We start from the raw sequence: 16,240 nt of genomic DNA on the forward strand, positions 1-16,240 counted from the left end.
CGTCATCTTTGAGAGCCTTGGAGCTGAATTGTAATCATGCATAATCCTTCTAGGCATGTTTAAGACTATTGATCAGTTCTTCAGATTGAAGGGAATGCCAACAACAGCCCGCAACAATGTGTCTTTATTTATGGAGTGCGCACATGTTCAGCGGCATTATCTGCTCCAGATTACAGGCTGTACACAGAGAGGCGGGTTGCGATTCTTTACAATGTTTCATGTGCACCCACCAAGGTGACACATAAAGCAAAGCATGCTTACTGCAGGAGGGAGGAGGCTGGAGCCAGGGGTTCAAAGGACACTAACACTGTCAACTCCTCTAAAGCACTATACTGCAGTCAGTGTAACACATCTGAATATCCTTTTATCACTTTAATTTAGAATCTCCTGCACACAATAGAAATTCGATAAAAACACTTGCCCATACCTTATGTTGCCACACGTGTTTTGTTCCGGCACTCTCCTCTTCAGCAAAGATTATGCCATGCAAAGATTGAATTCGGAAATAAAGAATCGGCAATCAACATGAAAGGAAGGACAGCTTTGAGGTTTTCTGCCATGGTTCTATGTGCATGGTAGGAAATGATGTCAGACTCAGGCTGCCCCGGGCCCTGACACACGCGTAACATCAAGGTGAAAGCACTTATAAATTGATCATCATGCATACACAATATTAGAATGCACAGGCCGTTTCCACCAATTCCAGCATGGAACTCCACTCAGCATGGAAGGAAACTGTTTATTTAACTTTATAGTTAGAGTTCTGATGTGAATCAGTGTGATAAAATGAAAACATAAATTATGACATGATTTAGAAATTTTGCAGCTGAGCTCGGAGAGCTCATTTAAGCCAATAATAGCTGTCCTTATGTAACGTGATAATGTGCTCATGTAAAGCGCTGAGCTCCAATACCTCCGGGTTAAGTTTGAGCTTTATAAAACTGCAAAACGGGCCCGGACGCTTTTTATCTCGTCTGGCAGTCCCCACTCCACTCTGGCACCCATACTAGGGCATGAGCCAATCCAGACGCTGCACATTCGAGCAGTGGCAGAATTGGATGGAGCTGGTTGGCTGAGCCCTCCTGAAGGCCCTCTTTATTATGGAGTAGGGTGTAAAGAGAAGGAACAGGCCTGGACAAAAAAACACATTTTGTGCACTTGTATCTATATGAAAATATTAACAAATAAAAGTGAAAACAAGCATTCCAATGGGAAAATCGTGTATGTGCACACAAAGAAATACATGGACGGTTGACCACTTCTCTAAGCGCATTATCAACAGTAAAACACTTTCTAGAAGTCGCTGCGCAGGGGCCAGGGATTGAATGAGAGTGTAATCAGTAGCTTCCTTTCAGGCGCAACACAGTCCCTCCTCTAGAAGATACGCAGAGAAGTATGCTCTACAGCCTTCATTGTGACAGGTTCATGGAGCACAGAGGGACGTGGTGTTAGCATCATGTACTTTTCACAGTCGCAAATTCACACTCCCAAAAACCCGTCATTGTCCCTGTCACTGATGCCAATAATGTAACGCATCACCACTTTCAAATGCCACCAGCCGCCACTGGTCCTTTCCTGGTTTGGGAAGTAATATAATCACTGCCTCGCGGAGAGTGGGCGGGAGGACCTGTTTCTCCAGTGCCTCAGCATACATATCTAATCAATGAGGGATCAAGAGCTCCTTGTATGCCTTGTAAAATTCTCCAGTGAACCCATCCAGCCCAAGGGCAGTGGAAGAGTTCAAGGAGGAAATGGCCTCATCTATGCTTTCCGCAGTGATGGGAATCGCTAAAAAGTCCTGCATAAATTTCTCAAAGATATTCAAGCGCCACTTCTGCTAAATAGGCCTCTTGTGCAGTACGAGCTTGCCCCAACCTGATGGAGTACAGTGTCTTGAAATATGTGAGAAACTCTTGCTGAATGCCTACAGGGTAATTTATGTGACATCCCGCCTGTGACTGCAGTTCTGTGATATAGGCTTTAGTGTAAGGCGGTCTAACCATTTGTGCCAGAATCCTACCAGGGCGGTCCCCTTCCCCGTAAGCCCTAGCGTTGTGATACTTCCCCATATATAGTATTTCCCTCTCTGCTGTTTCTCTGTATTCCAGAAGTAAAGCTGCACCCTTCACGCCGTATGCTGGGTCTATTACCACCGTTTGCGTGTTGTCTAGGGCACCAATCTCATCTTCCACACGGGTCAGAGTACCACGAATATCGAGTAGCACTCCGGAGCTTTAGGCCATGCACACACCCCTAATGTATGCCTTAAAGACCTCCCATAACACTGCCTCTGTATCCACCGACCCAGTGTTAAGTGTAAAGTATCCTTCAATTGCGTCTGGATTTCCTTCCTAAAAACCTCATCCTCCAGCGCCCTATGAGGGAATCTCCACTGCCGCTCAAAGCCCTCAGGGCGTGGCACCATCAGGGAGAGCAATACAGGGGAGTGGTCCGAATATGTTCTGGGTAGCGTTTGAATTTTATGGAACAACCTAGAAATGTCTGGAGTAGTCAACCAATAATCCAGTCTGGTCCAGGTGTCATGGGAACTAGTCAGTCAGTCAGTCATAAGCTTTTATTCGATACGCAGAGATATCTTATAAGCACATACATAATACAATCAATACAGTATACAAAAAAAGTTTATGCCATAAGAAGTCAGTAAGAGATATTAGAATGTTTAAGAATGATAAAAGGATATAAAGTCCGTTAATAAATTAGCTAAAACAAGAATTAAACAGCTACTGACAATCTCTTACATCGAATATGCCAAAACTGCTTTAAAAATTTGGCTATTCCACAGACTATTGGGGGGGAAGTGTCCGTGCTTAGGATACGCAAGGCTACTAAATGACTGCGTGTGCCCATGTTACGGCAGAGTGGTTTCAGCCAAGAGCTCCTAGGCCTTGCATAATCCGGGCATTCAAATAAAACGTGCACAATAGACTCAATCTTACTCGGGCAACATGCACAGTTGGGAGAAGTGCGATCCGCTGTTGACCATTTCGATACCAGGGCACCTAACGGGAGGGAACCAACTCTAAATTTAAAGTAAAGAGCACGGTCAAAGGGGAGAGTAATCAAGTCCAAATAAGGTTCGAAGGCCACAGTGTCTTTAATTTGTAAAAAGGTGGCAGTGGACCTGCAGTGATTTGGGCTAGAGATTAGACGCTCAGCAGTCCATTTCCAAAAAAGCGCCTTGACAACTTCTTTTGGAGGAGCTGAGCGGGATGACCAACAATCCCCTAGTCCTATATTCTCCAACAGCTTTTTGGTGTCCTTTAACCATTTTATCTTGGCCCAACCCCCCTGGCTCATTATGTCTCTCAGGGCATCAGCATAGGATTTTAATTCTTCGCACCTCCAGATCCGTGTCCACAACAGGAGCGGGCGAAGCTGGGCCTGATCTTTAATGTTTTTACATCCCGTGTCCATCCTCACAGGTACTGACGGTGTGCTCAGAGGGAGAGCGATGAAGGATTTTAATAGCTTGCTCTCAGCAGTAACTAGGGCATCCAGACGGCAGTGACCCCACAGTTCTGCCCCATACAAGGCTGATGTCGCTACTTTGGCCTTGTAGATGTCAAGTACTGGGGTAAGTGATCTCCTAGTTGAGGCCCTGTATTCCCTCATGAGAGCTCCTCCTACTCTCCTGTGGTTAAGGACCATTTTTTCAATGTGGTTTGCCCAAGTCATCCTGTCCGTAATCCGAATGCCAAGGTAGTCGAATTCGGCTACTTTCTCCAGGGGAATAGAGTTGAGTGTAGGTGGGCGGCCCAATTTTTTAGGTGGGTTAACAACTAGGTATTTGGTTTTGTCCACATTTATTGTTAGCCCTTTTGCAACACAGAACTCCTGGAATCGTGTTAGAAGTTTCTGTAGTCCTTGTGGGGTCTTCGAAATCAGGAGCGTGTCGTCCGCAAAAAGCAGGGTTGGGATGCGGACACCTCCAAGACAGGGGGCGTCAGCTGGTTCTTGTTGAAGGTGTTTTACCACCCCATTCAGATATAATGAGAATAGGGTGGGTGCCAGGACGCAACCCTGTCTTACGCCCCTAGACACTGTTATTTTTTCCGTGAGCTCTCCGTTATTACCCCAGCGGACCTGTGCAAAAGTGTGGGCATGAAGGCTTATAAGAAGGGACAAGATGTAAGGTGGTAGCCCCAACTCACAAAGGACCCTCCAGAGCTCTTCCCGGGGAACTAGATCAAAGGCAGTCTTCAAGTCTATAAAGGCTAAGTAAAGACTGCCCTTGCCCAGTTCCACCACCTTCCACCCCAAGAGGGACAACCTAAACACCTGCTCTATAGTCCCCATACCAGCCCGGAAACCTGCCTGAAAGTCTGATAGGATTTTATTCTCCTCCACCCAATGGAGGATCCTACCAAGGATAGCTTTGCCAGCTATCTTTTGGGTGGAGTCTATCAGACTTATTGGGCGATAGTTTCCCGGGGTTTCCCTGCACCCTTTTTTATAAATGGGGACTACCACCGCCCCTTTCCAGGATTCTGGTACTACTCCTCCCCTCATAATATCATTTAGGAGAGCTGCTATGATCCTTCCCCATTCCATTGGGTAAGCCCTCATCAAATCACCCGGAAGGCCATCCGGGCCCGGTGCCTTGCGTGGTGCCACCCAGCCTATAACCCCCTCAATCTCTAAGGGAGTGAAAAGGTCATAGGCATGAGGTTCGATTGCTAGTGTGAGATCCATCCCCACAGACAGTTCCCCGTCTGGTGGGAGGTATAAAGACCCAAAGTGTTTTGCCCAACTTTGAGGCGGGATGCTGCAGGGTCTCATGGCTGCATCGGATTTGGTCCGTTTCCTTATAAGATTCCAAAACACCCCTGAATCCCTAATTTTGCTAGCCTGGAGTAGGTCCTCCCAGTATTTTTCTTCCCACTCCCTTCTAGCCGATCTAAGGGTCTTTTTGTAAGCCTTCCTAGCCTCCTGGATCGTACTTTGGGATTTAGATTTAACTGCCTCAACTAGCTTTGCCTTATGGGTCCTGCAGGCTTGGGTATACCACCCCTCAACAAATTTTTTAGTTCCTGTATTGCCCGGCTTTTTAGAGTACAGGGTAAACACATTGGTTAGGGCTTCAATCAGAGAGAGAAATAACCCACTCACTTTACCCACCCCTTCTAGCGAGGATTCCAGAGATATTACCGCGCGGTTTAGATGGGATTGAATTTCCCCAACCTTCGCCTCGGATAGGACCAGTTTCGCCCATTTAATTCTTCTACCACATGGCGAGACTTCGGATTCATCTAGTGGTACGAGTGCCTCTTTAAAGTTGGCCTTCCTTAGGGGTTGCCACCAATGTTCCATTTCTAGGGAGAGAGGGTTGTGATCGCTTTCTGTCGAAGGGACCACCTGCATGTCCTTCACATAAGGCCATAAGCACACGTCTATTAGGACATAATCCAGCCTAGAGGTGTGCCCTGGTCTGTTGTAGGTATGTGCACCCCCCCTATCCAAGGAAGTCCTCCCATTCGCTGCCCTTAAATTAAATTCAAGAGTAAGGGAGTATATTTGGAGCGCCACTTCTGTCCACCTTTTAATCGGTGCGATGTCCAGAGCCGGGATCCCCCACCTGGCATCCTCCTCATCCTGGTCGAGGGAAACATCCGAGCCCAAAGGCTCGAACGTGCAGTTCATATCACCTACAACCAGGGTGCGGGTCTTATGGGGGGTGTTGTTTAACAGGGTCTCGAGAAGAGCTATCACAGGAGACTTTCTCCCACCCTTTGTACCCCGAGCATACACATTAAAGATGTTTAGAACAATTCTTCCCCTTTGGTCTATAAGGGTAATATTTTGTATGTCCGGGGAACCTGTGGGATAGTCCACTACTCTACAGTTTAAAGAAGCCGCGACCCAAATAAGAAGGCCGCCCGCTGGGCGGCCTCTCCCGGATTCCGAGACCCGCGCAGGAGAGGAGTATGAGGAAAAACCCACCCTATGGACCGGTATCAAGCTCCAGGTTTCCTGGAAAAGGCACAAGGAGTGCTTATCAACCCATGCAGTAAAGTCTGGGAGGGCCAGTTTTCCAGCAATCCCTGCGATGTTCCAGCTGAAAACCTTAAAGACTAGGTCCGTCACAGCTGGATGGTCGCTGGGCGCTTGAAAGCCCCTATCCATAGGGCTCCCCCTATATAACCGAGGAGAGCAGGGATCTTGTGGAGTTGTTATAGGGTCTCCCATTCCACTTACAAGGTTTATTTGGGTGGGTGGTGCTTCTACTTGTTCTGCTCTCCTCACTGATTCCAGTCAGCAGGGGCCAATTGCCCACATTTGTTTCTCCCTATCGCCTCCTACAACCCCGGCCCAGTTTTGGCCCGAATTAAGAGAACTTTCACTTCCTCCATTTGGGCTAACAAGATGCCTAGGGTAAAAATACGAGAGGTCTACCAATTTAACCCCCGGGGCCCCCATATTTTTAATAGGAGTACAAATGGATGGCACCACTCTGTAATCTTGGAAGTTTATAATTACACAGTCTCCCTCCAGCATTTTTTTCCCTTGCCCTACCCATCCCACTCTACGGACACTTAAAATAATGCCGTCCATACCCGGGGGGATTGGTTTATTTGCCTTCAGCCAGTGTATACACTTGTTCTTGAGTGATTGATGGTTTTCCAACTGGCCATCCTTTAGGGGAGGCACATTAACCATGACTGCAACAAATGGTTGACAGTCTGGTGGGAGATTAATTGGGGGGATCCGTCGTGGGGGGATACTGGGGGCCTGTGGGGAGATTGTTGGGGCAGAACATTGTGTTGCAGGCCTGGGGGCTTTCCTAGTCGTTGGGCCGCTGGGTTTACTGCTACCTTCTAATTTTTGTTGGACTTCCTTATTACCCTCAGTTGTCTGTTGCTGTTTTTGAGAAAGAGATTTTGGCTTATTTTTCTCAGGCTCTTTATTTGTTGGGAGTCCCTTGTGGCTTGGACCTGGTTTCAGATGGGGAGGAGATTTGGGAGTTGGGATTACTAGATTGTTAGGAGCAGCTTTATTTTGGGTTGTTGGGGGCTCAGGGCCTTTCTGCGCTGATAGATCATTCCCTTTTACACCCACATCCTTATTTACAGTCACTCTAGTAGCTTGTTTGATTGTTGTTTTGAGTGAGTGTAACCCATCCAGAGTTGACTGCTCTAGTTTGTCAATCCTCTCCCCTAGACCCTTCACTTGAGTTAGTAACGGTTTCAAGAGGGTATATACCTTCTCCAGAATATTTTCGACCGCTACCAAGTCAGCTCGCTTTGAGACCTTAGTTGTGTGAGGGCCCTTTGGAGAAATCAGTACATCCCCTTCTGTGTCGGTTTCGTTCAGCATAGGGGCACCCCTTGTAATACTTGTGTTTGATACAGGAGACTTCCTTACTCTTTGGTAGAGGGCGGCCTGTCTCACTAGCTTACCCTTCTTACGTTTGCGCGATTTTTTACCTACGAGGGGAAACTCCTGCCTAGTATCACGAGTCACGATAATAGGTGAAGCCCCAACTAGCTTTCCATCTGGTACAACTGTGGTAGGTGCAGGGGAATTTAGGGACTCGGGGTCTCTAGTGACATCACTTGACGGAATAGGTGGTAGTGATACGGAACAATTACTAGGGCCATCATCTTCCAATGTGACTATACGAAGAAGAGCGGCCTGAGATTCCAACCTATCTATATTTTGCTCAATACCAGTCAGATGGAGGGGTTCTGAGGGAGCACTGACCATACTAGGGGGGGTACCTACTTGAACCCGGGTAATGGCTGGTGTGAGCGACTGGGCGTCTGCCCCCAATGATGAACGTCTTGCGGGGAGGTATACTTCAGATAGACGCCGCTCAGAGATGGCGATCTCCTTTTCAATCACCGCCGCTACCCTGGTAATGAAACGGTCCATTGACCCTATCACAGGGCTCGCGGCATTAGATCCCCTTTCGACCTCACCCCTGAGAGGCTTACCAGAGCGTGTAGACATGGTTTGAGCAACAGAAGGGCAACAGGCACCAAGCGTGAGTCGTCGTGGTTGGTAAGAGGAAAGGGACGGGGCCCAGCCCAGCCTCTGTCAGCCCCTGACGGCCACAGACGGCCCGCCCTCTGCCCGGGCTCCGCCCGGCGCTGCCCGCGCGCGTCCCGCGACGCGGAGGGGTTGGCCCGCCTTTGTAGCGCCTCCGGGCGCGCTGGCTGCGGGAACCGGAAGTACACGCAAAGCCCACTGGGAGCTGTAGTCTCCAGCCGCCGTGAGTTGGTAATAGCGGCGAGACCTACAGCGTTCCTGGACCCAGGGGCAGAGGCTGCGTGTGGCGAGATGTGCGTCCAGGTAGGGTTCTCCAAGCAAGAAAGAAAGCCTCCCGCTCCACCGAGGGGCTGGCCCGCCTTTGTAGCGCCTCCGGGCGCGCTGGCTGCGGGAACCGGAAGTACACGCAAAGCCCACTGGGAGCTGTAGTCTCCAGCCGCCGTGAGTTGGTAATAGCGGCGAGACCTACAGCGTTCCTGGACCCAGGGGCAGAGGCTGCGTGTGGCGAGATGTGCGTCCAGGTAGGGTTCTCCAAGCAAGAAAGAAAGCCTCCCGCTCCACCGAGGGGCTGGCCCGCCTTTGTAGCGCCTCCGGGCGCGCTGGCTGCGGGAACCGGAAGTACACGCAAAGCCCACTGGGAGCTGTAGTCTCCAGCCGCCGTGAGTTGGTAATAGCGGCGAGACCTACAGCGTTCCTGGACCCAGGGGCAGAGGCTGCGTGTGGCGAGATGTGCGTCCAGGTAGGGTTCTCCAAGCAAGAAAGAAAGCCTCCCCTAGTATAATGTGTGTAGGTCACGTGTCTGGCCGATGTCCAGGAGCGGAAAGTTTTCTTGTATAGAATTCAGGGCCTTACGAGCTCGAGGTTTGGGGTCTGGGGCAGTGGAGGTACTGTCCGTGGGTGGGTGTAAAGCGACACTGAAGTCTCCCCACATTAGCAGGGGCGTGGAGCCGAGTTGCAGTAATTTGGATAGTAATGCATAATAAAAATCCGGGTAATCATTATTCGGACCATATATGCATACCAACGCTATCTTATGACTAAGCAGTGTGCCCACCACTATTATAAACCTTCCATCCGGGTCCTAGGCAACAGAGTGACACTTAAAAGCGAGTCGCTTTTGTATCAGAATGGCAGCGCCCCTAGCATAATTGCTATAGTTAGCAAAGTATCTATTTGGGCCCCAGGAGGAGGCAAACCTGGCCCGATCGCTGATAGGAAGATGTGTCTCCTGCAAAAAGGCCACATCCACCCCGTGCCTGACCAAATAGTGGACCACCTGACGCTTTTTATGCTTGTCATTTAAACCCCGGACATTCCATGTTGCTAATGTGAGTTTTGCTGGACCTGAGTTATAACCTAACTGTGCCATTTGATAAAGAAGAAATTAAGAGCAAAGAGTAGCCAAGTACAATCCCCAAAATTTGCGAACACAAACAAAGGAATCATAGCATCAGTGCAATGCAATACAAATAATACCCCTCCCCCCTCCCACCACCCAGCCTTCCTGCCCATCCGGAGAGGCAATACCATTACTGCAAAAACATGCATTAGTACCAATAGCCTTACAAAAAGAACCAACAGTGAAACCAAAGCGGTACTATCAAACATCATCAATACGATCTCTGAGGTGTACACCAAAGTGGGGGGTGTATCGCTTTCCACGGCCTAGCAGCCTCAACAGATATAGAACGCAATGTAAAAGGTCCCGGTTGTCTATATTAACATTCCAAATGCGCGAAGCAGTGGCAAGCTGCAGATGACCAGCCGTCAGTCACGCCCAGAGTTCGCGAATAAATCCACACTGGCAGCAGAGCCACCATGCGGGGGCGAAGCAGTATCTGTCTCCGGGAGGCGCCTGTTGTTAAGTTTCTAATTGTGGTAAAACTCCTGGACTTCCGTGGGATTTTCAAAAATTCGAGCCCGACCATTCACCTCCACTCTTAGCCTGGATAGAGCATGCCATATGTCAGTCCTAAACTTTTTGCGTAGCCTTGACCCCTAGGAATTCCCTCCTTGCGTCTTGGACCATGGCAGTGAAGTCTGGGTACAACGAAAGTCTGGAGCCCTGCCAGGAAAGTTCTCCCTTCTCACGAGCCAGCCGCAGTGCTGTGTCTCTGTCGCGAAAGTTCATTTTTCGCACAATAATGGGCCGGGGCGGGAATCCTGGGTTGGGCGCGGACCTAGTGATCTATGGGTGCATTCTACCACGAAACCAGGAGTGAAAACTTCCTTCTCAAACAGGTCAGTTAGGATCGTCTCAACCAAGTTGTCCATGCGGCCAGAAGCAGTGGATTCCGGTACGCCCACCAGGAGAATGTTGTTGCGACGACTGCGTGCCTCCAAATCCTCGTTCTTTGTCGCGACTTCCTTTAGTATTCTTTCCATACGGTCTATCTTCTTCACTGCCTGCGCCATTCCGTCTTCGAGGTCCGATGTGCGTGATTCAACGACGTCAAGTCGGCGATCGTGCACCTGTACCTTCGTGCCCAGACTGCTATGTGCTTGTCCAGAGAGTCAAAGCGGACATCTAGCGCCTTGAACCCTGCTCTTATTTCATGCAGCACTGGGTGCAGTTGGCTCGAGTCGTCCGCTGAAGTGGCTGGAGGATTTTCCCCTTCCGCCATTTCGCCCGGGTGGTCTCTAGTAGGCTCCGCTAGTTTCTCAAAGGGCAGGACGCGTTGCTTAGGGTCCTTGCCGCCCATGCCGCAGCTACCCCGGTGAGTGGACTTGTGCCAGCAAGAGAGCGCTCGAGTCGCTGGGCAGCTTGTGATGTGATGCCTGAGGGTATCCTCCGCAGTTGTTGTAGTGCTGGAGTTTCCTCCGTTGACGGCGCGCGGAAACTGCTACCAGACTCTGTATTCCTCCAGCCAGGTCCTAGACAGACCCCCGCTTATGACTCCCAGGTTGTGCAGGCATCTAATGAAGTGACCATCCAACTATAGCCCCCGAGGGCTGTCTGCGACGAGGTGGCTCCTGGCGTCCCGACAGGCCCCGAGCTGGCAAAGGGGGCCCTCTGTACAGTGGCAGCGGTCCGTTTGGCAGTCAATAGAGCAAGGGCCCCCGTGATCTTAGCCGCCCCCAGGGGTTTCAGGTGAGTGGAGGAGAAAGGTTCCACATGTGCCCACAAGCGCTGGGGCACCTCGCTGTTTCCCAAGGCCCAGGGGGTGCCGCCTGTAGGTCGAGTCTGGGCCAGGTTCAAAGGGCGCCTGCCGTGCAAGGTAAGTGGTCTAATTGGCAGTCAATAGAGCAAGGCCCCCCCTGCAATCTCAGCTGCATTCCTGGGTCTCAGATGGATGGGGGAGAAAGGTGCCACGTATGGTTATAGGCGCTGGGGCACCCTGTTGTTTCCTGAGGCCCCGGGGGTGTCAGTCTCAATGCCCCATGCGCTACGTGTTGCGGGGCCGCCGCTATGCATTGTCAGCCCTCGTGGGTCCTGGGGCTGCTAATGGTGCAATTTGGGAGGCCGTGTTGAGTCCCTGCGCAGGGGCCGCCGCCGACTGCAGCAGATCCCCAAGCGCACCGCAGGACAGACACACCTACCGCGCCTTCCTCCTGTCGCCAGCCGGCCGCGTCTTCACTCCCTCACGGCGGCCCCCTCCTCGGGTATGATCCTGGCGGCCGCCATCTTTCCCAAGTGCTCCGGATCGAGACAGTGCTGGCCGCCGTTCGCTCACCACCGCTCGGCCACTCGCCGCATCGCCGCAATCATCAGAGCTGTATGAAGGATTGCTCTGCAGAATTTTGTATTTTATGGCCTCATGGAAGTCCGGGAAATTATCGATTGGACGCTACGGCCGGGAGAGCTTAAGCTCCGAGCAGTCATCCCGCTCCCGGCGTAGCCACGCCCCCTCATGAGTTCAGTCAATGAGTGTGTGACATCATTTGCTGCCTGGGTGTGTATAACAAATGCTTAACACTACCCTCTGATAAAGCCTTATTACTCTATCACAATACCATAAATAGAGAGTAAGGTGGTATCTACTTTTAACTTTGCCTTCCTTTGGGGTTCCACTGGAGTCTGTGCCCACTATACCTCATTTTGGTACAGTGCCGGCTTCCTACAATAACCATCCAACTAAAAATAACAAAAGATTAACTTACAAGAAAAAGTCAAATGCAGAGGAATTGTTTAACTCGACTTCTCTTAACACCTGTTCTCACACAATAGAGAATCTTGCCCAGCAAACATCAAGCTTGAAGCCTGAAATACTGGTCGCCCACATGAGGCAATCTAGCAAAGGAATCATGGAAGTCTCTTTCCTCCGCCCCTCATACGCAACAGGAAACGTTATACTGCAAACAACACTGTGAGCTCTCTTAACCCAACTCAACCGACAAATAGGAATCTCACAAAATAACAACAATGGGGTCTTTGCCCCATTCAAGCCACAAGTAGGAATCCAGGAATTAAAAGTGCACCTACCTATTAAGGTGTCCTGGAGGTGGATATAATCATGAGTGTGCAAAGATTACAACTGGGAAAATAATTATGTTTTCAAAAGTTTTCTAAAATTAAATGATTAGTGGTGGTCCCAATTGGGACAGTAAGAGAACTCCAGGAAGTGGCAACTAAGTAGAACGAGTGGCAAACTTGGAGCACTTTACTATATTGAGGGATAGTCAACAAACAATCAGAGGAGGACCAAAGAGGTAGTAAAGGATCAGACCAGGAAAAGAGCTCTTAATACATTCGCTGACCAACAAGGCTTTATGTAAGTGAACCCGGTTTTAAAAATGGACACCGTGCTATTGGATCCCAGTGAAGGTTGGCAAGGCGGTTTGATACAGGAGTCCAATGGAGAAGGCTTAGGAGCAACCAAGCAGCAGATTTCTTACTGTGTTGGAGACATTGCAATTATTATTTATGAAGGCTCTAATAAAGGGTGATACCCATAATCTAGTTGCAATGATAACATGGTTGCTTGCAAGTCCCCTCACCAACAAGGCAACCATCAATTAGGTCGCTTTCCACTCCAAGCACTTATGACAGGAATGCAAGAAACTGGCTCTATATATACTGCACCAAAGTGAGGTACAGTGTGTATAGAGTCCATGGGTCTCCAGAGGTTTGGAAGAGGCTAAAGTTAGATAGAACCTTACTCTCTAAAGTGGTAGCTTGGTCGAGCAGAGGACAGTGTAAAGCATTTGATGTACACACTCAGTCAGCAAATGGTCTCACACACTCAAGAACTAGACTTTAGGCCAATTGTTTTGTATAAAAAAATATACTGTTGTTGTATTTCTAGAACTAAGCAAGCCTGGTGCAGGTAAGCATAAAAATACTTTTCAGTAATAAATTACTTGTATTAACACAGTTCAAAATAGCAGCATAACTTGAACAGGTTTTGGTTACAGTTTTAAGAATGCAGTTTGCAACACATTGCAGGTATAGTACATTCAATTGAATGGGCTTTTAAGTAAAAAGCAGTTAATTACTTTTCAGATTACTTTTGCTAACACAGGACTGGATCCTAGATTCAGCCTGGGACATTTCCTGAAAACAGGTGAGTAAATGTGTTTTGGTTAAAGGTACGATTTTTAAGGAATATTATTGTATTTCAAAAGTTGACACTTAGAAATGTTTTCACATAGAATCACCAATGTTATCCTATGGAAGGAAATTCGCTTAGCAGGTAAGTTAGGTTATCGTTACTTCTTCTTACTCAGTGCTGGATCCTGAATTCAGCACTGGGACATTTCCTGAAAACAGTGCGTTTTGGTTATTCGGCTGATTTTTAAGGAATATTTGCAGTTGTCAAAAGTCGACACTTCGAAACTTTTTGGGAGAAAAAATGTAAATGCTATCCTATGAGGAAAAATAAGTTATCGGTTTGAAGGTAAGTAATCGGTCTTTTGAGTTAGGGTTCAGGGGTTAGACTCAGGGGTCTCCCAGGGTCAGTGATGCACTGTTGTTGCACCCTCAGTGGCACTCGGGCGGCCGGGTGCAGAGTGTTGAGGCCCAATGTTATCCAATGGGGGATACGGTTAGTGGCGGCTGGAAAGTAGGTCACAGGGTTGTGGGAACAAAGCTCCTAGGGTTAAGCTCAGGGCAGGTTGGGGACCAAGTTGGCACCAAAGGGGCACCCTCAGCGGCGCTAGAGCAGCCGGGTGCAGGGTGCTGTTTTGAGGTCGGGTGCCCAGTTGATTTCAATGGAGATTCTCTGGGACAAAGAAACACTGCAGGCTCGGGGACGAGGATCTTCCTGGAGTGACCACCACTTCGAGGGGTAATTTGGTATGTAGAGGAATGGTTAGGCACCGCTGGGTGGGGAACACAAGGCCTGGGGGCGTCGGGTACATGGGGTGCCTTTGGAAGTCTGATTCATTTACTCGTTCTGGTCGCGGTAGGGGGGGGCCCTCTGGATTGAGACTGCAGGTGTCGTCTGGATGCTTGAGATAGGTCAGGGATCGGCGGGGGGACCTCCTCGTGGTGTTTGTTCAATCAAACATGGGCCGAGCTCGGCGGGTGCAGTGTGTGCTGGATTCGCGGTTCCTGGTTGACACCAGAAGCTACAGTTCAAACACGTCCGGTGTTCATGGGAGAAACAGCTTGAGGAGTGAATGCAGGCAGGTCCTCCAGGGTTTTTGAGGTTGCTGACCGCTGGACGCGGCGGGATTTCGCAGGAGCAGGTTCGAGGGGAGACATGCCTGTAGGGCTCGGGCCAAGTCAGTGGGTGTCGTCCTCTTGTTAGCTCTGCACGGCTTCTAGTCCTTCTTCTTTTCCTGTCATTGCTGGATCTGAAGAAGGAAGGTACTAAATTTAGAGGCGTTACAGGTAGGTAAAGGTCAGGGACCAACGGGTCCCTTCCCTGGGGTGGGTACACCCCCTATTCACCCAATCTCCAGTAGGAGGGGGGCAGGAGCCTGTCCCTGGTTGGCTGGGTCCCCCCATCCACAAGATGGCGGGGACTCGAGTTTGTGCTTCACCTCGCCTCCCTCACCCTTGGGGTGGAGTTGGCAGAGGTGGGCACATCTCTCTTCCTCACTTTGTTTTTCCCATCGGGTCTCCCGCCCAAAGTGGGGGTAGAACCAGTTGGGACCAGTTGCTGAGTACAGCAAGTGGTCTGGAGAGGCTCACAAAGGTGGTATGCCTTTGAAGCTTCTCCTTCGTGAACCCTGCCCATCCTGGGGGAGAAGGCTTGGCACCTCATCCAGGATGTGCATTGTTTCAGGCCCTCAAGAGTAGCACGCTCTCAACCTAGGGATCCAGAAACATATCTGGGGTGGCAGCCTCGGCAGCCACTCAGTCAGGTCACTGGGGGTTGGTTGAGTTTCAGGGGGCATCTCTAAGATGCCCTCTGTCGTCCATTTTACATTAAATCCCACACTGGCATCAGTGTGGGTTTAACGTGCTGAGAAGTTTGATACCAAAATTCTCAGTCTTCAGTGTAGCCATTATGGTGCTGTGGAGTTCCTAATGACAACCTACCTGGCACCATATACTCTTAATTGCAGCACTGCACTTACAGTGCCCAGGAATGGACCTGGGTACTGTAGGGGTACAGGGCTCATGTGCCTGTACCCTCACCACTGGCATAGGGCACCCAGCTAGAGGGGTGATTGATGAATGCCAGGGCAGTGTTTTGTGGGCATGGCACACAAGGATGTGTGCCATGTCGATTCTGTTTTGTTCTGCAACAAGACACGCAGCCTGCCAAGGCAGTGTGTGTGTGTCAGGGCACATGGCCTCTAAGGGTGGCACAATAAGTGCTGCAGCCCTTAGGGGCCTTCTCTGGTCACAGTGCCCTTGGTACCATTTACCAGGGGCTGACATGTGGCCACGGATGCCAATTGGGTTTAGGTTTCAATGCAGTTTTAGAGAAGGAACACAGGCCCTGGGTACCTGATTGGCAGGAGCCCAGGGCACACTCAGTCAAAGCACATCAGCAATTCAGCAAAAATTGGGGGCATACCATGCAAGAAAGAGGGCACTTTCTCACACAGGGAAACTAGGTAAGCCACTGGAATGAGGTATCTTTCAATACTGCTCAACCAATGGTGACCCACAGGCAGCAACCAGCAAAGTGGTCTTCCTTAACCTCTACGTACAGCAAATAATTGCCATATTTACAATAAAACCACAAGGTCTAAGCTCCTTCACGGGCTGATATACAAACTCAAAGGTTTTTCTAGTTACTTTAAGCCACACACTCGATTTCATACGACACTGACCTGATGACTATCTTAAGTGTTCTTCGTAACTTGCGAGGAGTTTTCTCAATGCCAATTC

At 49.7% G+C, this 16,240-nt stretch overlaps 1 protein-coding gene across 2 annotated transcripts in view; it reads right to left on the reverse strand.

Moving 5' to 3' along the window:
• COL4A6 (collagen type IV alpha 6 chain) overlaps window positions 1–16,240 on the reverse strand; it is a 907,271-nt gene that overhangs the window by 180,018 nt on the left and 711,013 nt on the right. The window lies entirely within an intron of this gene.

This window comes from Lissotriton helveticus, chromosome 4_1 (assembly GCF_964261635.1).
Source record: "Lissotriton helveticus chromosome 4_1, aLisHel1.1, whole genome shotgun sequence".
NCBI lineage: Eukaryota > Metazoa > Chordata > Amphibia > Caudata > Salamandridae > Lissotriton > Lissotriton helveticus.